At 41.4% G+C, this 8,944-nt stretch overlaps 1 pseudogene; it reads left to right on the top strand.

Moving 5' to 3' along the window:
- Positions 1 to 6,766: 6,766 nt before the first annotated feature.
- On the top strand, positions 6,767 to 8,223 carry LOC142454623 (ubiquitin-ribosomal protein eL40 fusion protein pseudogene; annotated as a pseudogene).
- The last annotated feature ends 721 nt before the right edge of the window (positions 8,224 to 8,944 follow it).

Below are 8,944 nucleotides of genomic sequence, written 5' to 3'. Positions count from 1 at the left end.
TTGATATTGATCAATAATTTTGGTATTCTGTGAGGTCACTTGCCTTGGGAATAGGTATAAATATGGATCTCTTCCCAGTCAGTTGGCCTAGTAGCTGGCTTCCAAATTTCTTGGCATAGACTAGTGTGTGCTTCCAGAACTTCATGGGCATGTTGAAACATTTTAAATGGTATTCCATCAATTCATGGATCTTTGTTTTTCATTAATGTCTGCACTGCAGCTTGGCCTTCTTCCCATACTACCACTGGCTTTTGATCATGTGGTAGCTCTTGAAATGTTTGCATGTCAACTAGTTCTTTCTAATATAGTGCCTCTGAATGCCTTCTATCTGCTTTTGATGTGTTTGGCATCATTCAATGTTCTACCCACAGAATATATGGGCAGAATACATTGAGTTAGTTAGAAACAAAATCTTGTTCTTTGTTCTTTGAACACCATGTGTGAGAGACCTACATGCAGCTCTGCATTTTGAAAAGCCACAATGGGAAAGGTCAAGATGACATGGATAATAAGAGGTAGACATAATAAAAGATTAAGAGTCTCTGAACCAAAATTCCGTATGAGTATTTAATTCAATTCTAACTGCTGTGACCAGAACAATGACTGATATGTACCAAACCACATTGTTGCCATCAGCTTGCTTCTGACTCATACTCAATCCTAAATCAGTTTTCTAAGACTGTAAATATTTACAGGGTAAGATAGCAGCTTCTTTATCCCATAGAGTGGCCCCCCACCTAGCTTAGCAATCCAATGTTCCCCACAGGACCATCAGGGCTCCTCTGACTGACCCATAGAAGGTTCATTCCACTTGAAGCTGAGAATCCATTTTAGTCTAGAGCTGGATGTATGTTTGTGTTCATGCACTTGTCTAATAAATAAAGAATTATGAGTAGCCAGTGGGAAAAAAATTGAGATGGGAAATATTGGCATGTCTTTTGGGAAGCGTCTATTCTAAAAAGAGGATCCAGTGGTCTAGAAGTTCAACTGAGGTAAAAACAAATGAGAAATATTGCTTCATATATTCTTTAGGTGACATTTAAATTATTGCACAAAATATTTGTACAAATTTGAGACCTTCCTGCTAGCTAGGGTATGTCTATGAAAGATTACAAAGAATCACTGGAAATGGCTGTGGAATCACCTTTCTCTAAGGTTACCCGCCCAAATTACTTGGAAAATGTGCCTGAGGGTGAGGAGATGAAGTATAACATAAACCCGGAGGGCCCCTTGCCGCTCTGTGATCAATCACTGTATTTGCTACTGTAATTAGCTTTCCAAAGAGGAAGGTGGAAAGGCAACACAACACTTTCCAGGCTTTGTTCAGATTATAATAAAGATAAAATACGATGGGGGAATTACCAACAAAGTGGACAGCCCCCACCTCACCCCCAAGAAGAATTCATTTCAGAGGACAGCACTGAATCTGCAGCTCAAGGAGAGGGATGTATCTGATCAGAGCACACGGGAGCAAATGAGCGGAGAGGATAGAGTGAAGCACATCCTGGCCCACCAAGTGCTGAGGACAAGATTTCTACGCAGAGCAGCCAATGCACAGAGAGGACCATAGGACCAGCCCCACCATGAGACCCCACATCCCTCACTGACATATAGCACCAGAGGGGACAAAACTGGAGACCCAGCAGGAATTGTGCCTGCCCTGAGCCCACCAAATTGAGGCTAGACACTGGAGCTGTGCAACAGAGCAGTAAGGGGAGCAGAGCAATGAAGTCCCCAGGGAACACCAAAAATAGACTGTGAGGCCAGGGCTTGGCACCCCATCAGACTCGACTGGAAAACACTCCTAAAAGACAACAAATAGACCTTGAACTATTTATAGGCTTTTTTTGGTCACTGCCTTTTTGTTGCATTGTTGTGCTCAGTTTATTTCCTACTGCTTTTTCATTGTTGTGTTTTTATTTTCTATTGTTACGTTGTTGTGCTTGGTCTTGTGTTTTTGCATATTGGTGTTGCTGCGTGTCTATCTGGAGGGGATAGATGGGACAAACCAGCCGGAAGAGGGAACAACAGGACTACAGTTCTGTGGGGACATGGGAGAGGGGGTGGTGGGGGATAGGAAGGGGTGTTAACAAACCCAGGGACAAGGGAATGACAAGTGACTGAAAATCAATGGTAAGGATGGTGTAGGAGGTCTGACAGGGCTTGATCAATGGCAATGTAACCAAGAGGAATTCCTGAAACCCAAATGAAGGCTGAATATGATAGTGGGACAAAAGGAAAGTAAAAGGAACTAGAGGAAAGAACTAGGAGGCAAAGGGCATTTATAGAGCTCTACATACAGACATGTACATATGTAAATATATGTTCAATGGGGAAATAGATCTATGTACATATATTTATAGGTTTAATATTCAGGAAGCAGATGGACATTGAGCCTCCACTCAAGTACTCCCTCAACAGAAGAACACTTTGTTCTAATAATCCAGCACTCTGAGATGTTCACCTTCCCGACACAATCGCTGAAAACAAAGCGGGTGCATAAGCAAATGTGGTGAAGAAAGCTGATGGTGCCCAGCTATCAAAAGATATAGCATCTGGGGTCTTAAAGGCTTGAAGATAAACAAGTGGCCATCTAGCTGAGAAACAACAAAGCCCACATAGAAGAAGCACACCAGCCCGTGTGATCATGAGGTGTCAATGTGAACAGGTATCAGGCATCAAAGACCCAGAGCAAAAAGTCATAATGTGAATGAGGATGACAGTGCAGAATGGAGACCCAAAGCCAATCTGTAAGTAATTGGACATCCCATTAAAGAAGGGTCGTGGGAAGTGGACAGGCCAATCAGGGTGCAGTGTAGCACCAATGAAACACATCTTTCCTCTGGTCCTTTAATGCTTCCACCCCTCTCCCCCAACCTCCCCCCCCCCATCATGATCCTAATTCTACCTTACAAATCTGGCTAGACCAGAGCATATACATGGGTACAGATAAGAGCTGGAAATGCAGGGAATACAGTATAGGTAAACCCCTCAGGACCAATATTGAGAGTGGCCATACTAGGAGGGGAAGGGGACAGTGGGGGAGGGAAAGGGTGAACTGATCACAATGACCTACCTATAACCCCCTCTTAGGGTGATGGACACCAGTCAAGGGGGTGGGGGGAGACATCAGACAGTGAAAGACATGAAAAAAAATAATTTTTAAATTATCAAGGGTTCATGAGGGAGGGTGGGAGGGAGGGAGGGGCATGGGGGAAATGAAGAGCTGATACCAAGGGCTCAAGTAGAAAGCAAATGCTTTGAAAACAATAATGGCAACATATGCACACATGTGCTTGAGACAGTGGACGTATGTATGGATTGTGATAAGAGCTGTACGAGCCCTCAATAAAAATTTTATTATATATATATATACATATATATATATGATAGGGGATCACAATTTATATGGCCCTTACTTGCATTTCTTTTCTACACATATAGGCAACCAAAATCTACCCAGCATTGACAATTCTTCCTTGCCACAGTTCCACCTTGTTCTTCTACCTAAGTTAAATAATTGTGTTAAATAATTTTTAATCTGTGTGTTCCCTTTACACTTACATATTCAATTATAAATCAGAACAAAGATGAATTAGATTAAAACTAGTGTTTCTTTCTTTGGGGCTAGAAACAAGAACTTTTTTAAACTTTCAAACTTCAGATTTTTGTTGACTTTAAAATAGACTATTGGGATTGTTTTCGTTGCTGCAGTCTAACACACTAAGGGCTTTGGTGGTATTTCCCACAGTCTGTAACTTTAGTAATCCCATATCAATAATAAATAAAAGGCAAAAACTGTTATGAATGATTATTCTCTGACTCTTGCATCAAGCTGTCTTGGTGATAGGGTCATTTAAGGCTTTCTATGTAACTGGATAAACAGAGTTTGCACCTACACCTGCCTGGGCAAAATTACAGAGACCGTCTAGATTCAATGAAGGCAAAAGTGTCTCGTTCATAATGATATGTTAGGGTTATTTGTTTATTCAACAAAATTATCAAAACCATTTTCTTAAAACTGTAGGGAGCAAATAAAGAGAGTCCAATTAATAGAGTTAAGAGAGAACATTAAAAATAATCTACGTCCTAGAAAGTCTTTTTTGACTGTGTCTCATTTTTCTGAAAGAGCTGCCTGTATCTGATCACATGTTTGTTTAATGAATTGTCTAGCTTTAACTCAGTCAATGAACCTTTGTTTACAGAGCAAAATAGGTAACAATGGTTTTTCACTATATAGCAACCTGATTAAAGCTTTATTTCTACTTAGTATATGAGCATTATATCATTTTTAAAGCTTTATGTCAATAATATTGCAAAGGTAATTTTAATACAAAGAAACCGATCAGGGATTTTTTAGACTTTCTGAGAAGATTGTTTTTTTTTTCTTTTTAAGATCATTTTATTGGGGGGCTCTTACAACTCTTGTTACAATCCATGCATCAATCATATCCGATATATTTGTACATGTATTCCATCATTCTTTTTTTAAAAAACAATTTATTAGGATTATTTTTAATAAAAAAAACATTAGAGTACATGGAATGAAATATTTTGTTGGAACGTTTGAAAGGGGGAGTCGTATCTCCTGAGTCACACTATGGTCCTCGGGTCTTCACTCGCTGAGAAGCCTCAAAGGTCTCTCCCGGGAACCCAAAGATTTCTCAAGACACAATTCTACATTCATTACCGGAGTCCTTATTTTCTTGCATTGCTGTCTTATGACCATAATTACCTCCCATATGGTACCAGAATTCAAGTTCATGTCTTACCGAGAGAAAGATTTACTTTGGGAAGACATAGGGCAGCTCAGTATCTGACAATGTTCCCCACTTTGCATTAAAGGCCAGGTAGGGGGTTTCTTTAGGTTGTGCATAGGCTCGCTCTGGGTTGGACCTTAACAACAAAGGTATCTCATGAGAACTTGATTTAGACATTCCTAAAAGGAAGAAGCATCACTAGCCAGCAGGGCCGACCTTGGTAGTTCTTTTCCTCCAGCACACCGCTCCAGTTTTTAAGAGTTCCCTCACACAAAATCCTCAGCAACTTCCCAAGATGGGGGGCTTCCACCAGCAGTAACAAGGGTTCTGGAAATGCAGTCTACGGGTCATCATGGACTATGTGTATGTCCTGTCCAAATCGCTACCTCAGTCACTCACCCTGGTTCAGTTTGAATAGCAATCCAAACACAGCATTATCATGAAATTTCATAGAAAATTAAACAGCATCTGTGAACAAGAAATAAAATTATTGGTCTGAACAGTTTATTGTGAAGATTACATCTTTTTTTTCTCCAAAATTTCTTGGAAGAGTTCCATTATTTAATTCCTTAATTTTGTTTTGTTTTATAAATGGTTTTGTTGAGGTGTAATTAATTGACAAAATAAACTGTATATATTTAAAGAGAAAAAACTTTTGTGCAGCACCCTCATTTATATATTCTCCTCTCAAAATATACTAAGTACACTTAATTTTTTTGCCCTCCTTTTTCCCCCTTCAAGCACTTTTCCTCAAATGAACAAAAATATAATGATATTCCAAGTCTTTTAAAATTTGAAGTAATTATTCCTGTAACTATTCCTATAAGAATATTTAGTATTTTTTAACAAGGGTTGACTACATGTGTTCTAAACAAGAGCTATAGAAAATGGAATTCAAAGGGATTACCCAATTGTGGAATTTCACTAACTACAGCTTCTTTATGAGATCCACATATAGGTTATGAATTCTATCAATGTCCTCATTTATGTCATGACATTTAAATCCATAGATTCTCCATTCTACTAATTAGTGTGACATTATAAGTAAAGGATACTGTATATGGACTCAGGTCAACTTCCTCATTCTGACTTTTTGCTCAGCTATTAGACTGCACCACCACCACTTGTCTGTCGGTTTCTGTAACAGTGGTGGCATGTGTGTTACTGTGATACAGGAAGCTATGTCGCTGGTATTTCAAGGATGACTCAGAATGAACACATTTCAGTTGTGGTAAATGAGCTGAACAAGAACAACTGAGACGTGAGATTGGAAGAATTAAAAGAGTTTTGTAACAAAAAAGAAGAACCTGCGCAGGGACCAGCAGCCTGAAAGGAAGAGAGAGCTTGGCTAGCTGGTACCCTGCTTACAGACTTTGGCTTTTATATGGTTTCATCAAACCATTGAGCTGGGCAGCTGAGCAAGCCGGTACAGAAGCAGATCTAGCAGTTAAGCAGCGCAGCTGAGCAAGCTGGTACAGAAGCAGATCTAGCAGTTAAGCAGCGCAGCTAAGCAAGCTGGTACAGAAGTAGACTTTTCAGTTGCACAATTTTCTGGTACAGGATAGTCTTTTGCTGGTTCTAAGAACAAGGGGCTGTTTGGTTTTTGGTGGTGTTTTGGTTTTTGGGGTGGTTTTTTTTTTTTGAGACTGCTATAAGGCCTGTGGTTGCACTTTAGGACTGGTGCAGAATGATTGCTTAATACAAAACGGCTTTACTGAAGCCAACTGTTACACAGTGGAACTCTCAGACTTAGAAGAGACTATAAAGAAGAGATCAACTGCCCACTCTGGAGTAAGTAGCAGCTGAAACCCTTATACCTAGCTCCCAAACATTGTCAGAGATGAAGGCCTAACGAAGGCAGCACATCATGTGAAATAATACTGGAGGGTGGGCCTCTCTGGTCAGAAGGCACTCAAAATGCAACTGAAGAAGAGCTGTTTTCTCAGAGTGGAGTCAACTACAAAGACTTGAATGGAGCCATTGGGATCTTTATTTGCTGATGAGGCATGACTCAAAGTAAGAGAAATATATGCAAAGATCTGCTAAAGATCAGAACTTGGAATCTGTGAAGTGCAAATCTTAGAAAATTGGAAGTTGTCAAAAATGAAATGGAACATGTGGAAATTGACATCCTAGTATCCTAGGTGAGTAGAAATGGACTCGTAGTATCAATTTGGAATTAGATGACACAATCAAGAGGAAAGGCTCTCCATTCATTGTCAAAAGGGACATTTCAAAATCAATCACAAAGTACAATGTTGTCTGTAATAGGATTAGATATATCCCCCTTCAAGTAAATCAAATCAACATAAGTATTATTCAAATTTATGCACCAACCATAAAAACTAGTGACAAAGAAACTGAAGAATTCTACCAACATCATCAGTATGAAATTAACCAAAAATGTAATCAAGATGCATCAATAATTATTGGTTATTGGAATGCAAGAGTTGGAATCAAAGAGGAAAGTCAGTAGTTGAAAAAATATGGACTCGGTGATAGAAACAAAGCTGAATATCACATGATGGAATTTTTCAAAACCAAAGACTTGTTCATACAAATACCTTGTTTAACGACACAAATGATGAGTTTACATGTGGACTTCTGCTGACTGGATCTACAGAAATCAAAGTTACTACGTCTGTGGGAAGAGCTGATGGAAGTGCTCTGTGTCGGCCCCCGAAACCAGGCCAGGGACTTGCTGTGGAACAGACCACCAATTGCCATTATGTAAGTTCAGGTTAAAGCTGAAGAAGATTAAAAGCAGACCACAGAGCCAAAATACAAGCTTAAGCCTACCCCACATGAATTCTGAGTGCAGTCTAAGAACAGTGTTCCACGTATTGACCCCGGAGGAATGACAGGAGACCTGATGAGCTACAGGAAGACATTCAGAACACTACTCCTGCAGAAAGCAAAAGGTCAGGCAGTTTCCAGTTCCACTGCCCAATTTGTCTTCAGTAAGGCAGACTGAGCAGTCAGTGCAGACTTGCAGATCTTTGTGAAGACCCTGGCGGCGGGCAAGACCACCCCCCTCGCGGTTGAACCCGGGGACACCATCCAGAATGTGCAAGCTAGAATCCAAGTCAAAGAGTGCATCCCCCTGCACCAGCAGCGTCTGACTTTTGCTAGCAAACAAGCGAGAGGACGGCTGCACTCTGACTACCCCATCCAGAGGGTCCACCCCGCACCTGGCGCTGCGTCTGCTCGGGGGCATCATGGAGTCGTCCCTGGGCCCACTAGCCCAGAAGTCAAACTGTGACAATATGGTCTGTCGCCAATGCAGTGCTGGCCTCCACCGCCACGCAGGTATTGCCGCAGTAAGTGAGGACACACCAACAGCCTGCATCCCAAGAAGGAGGTTAAATATGGGCCCCTCTCTGCTGGCTGGGGTTCTCCTGAGCCCGATGCTGGTGGGGTTCTGCTGGTGGGGTTCTACCTTCTGCTGGTGGGATTCTCCTGAGCCCGATGGCCCTGGGCCCTCAATAAAACACACACTGTCAACCCAAATTTCCATCAACTGACGAGTGGATTAAAAAACTGTGGTATATACATACAATGGAGTACTACGCATTCTATAAAGCAGTGATGAATGTATGAAGCACATCGCTGCATGGGAAAAACTGGAGGAAAGCATGCTAAGCGAAGTAAATCAAGCACAAAAGGACAGTACAACATGAGTCCGCTGAGGTAAGCTTTATTAAAAAAAATGCAAAAGGCATATGGAAAAAGCTACTGTATACAAACATTCCTGGGGTGAGGACCAGGTAGTATGGCAGGGACTAGACCAAATACAGGGATATGGTAGCCAACTAAAAAGGAGGTGGGGAAATGAAAACATAATAATAATAAAAAAATAAATGGGTAGTGGGTGCACAGGGCACTAACCCACCCAAGGGGAGGGTATTGTTTATATCTCCACAGAAAAAGAGGGACCAGACTTCAACCCAGTGCTCCAAGATGTGAATGTAACGTGCCGGCATGGAGTAGGGAGCCAGTGGAGAGGTCTGGGGGTCCGTTCCCAATCCCAACTACTACATGGACACCTGGCCCTCCCCCCAGAAGAATTTATTTCAAAGGATGGCACTGAATCTGCAGCTTGGGGAGAGGAATGTATTTGATCAGAGCACACGGGAGCAGATGAAGGGGGAGGGGGAGAGAGTGGAGCACACCCTGGCCCACCC

The sequence above is a fragment of the Tenrec ecaudatus genome, chromosome 8 (genome assembly GCF_050624435.1).
Source record: "Tenrec ecaudatus isolate mTenEca1 chromosome 8, mTenEca1.hap1, whole genome shotgun sequence".
NCBI classification, from domain to species: Eukaryota; Metazoa; Chordata; class Mammalia; order Afrosoricida; family Tenrecidae; genus Tenrec; species Tenrec ecaudatus.
The sequence above is the reverse complement of the archived record's forward strand: the minus strand, read 5'-3'. Positions and strand labels throughout refer to the sequence as shown.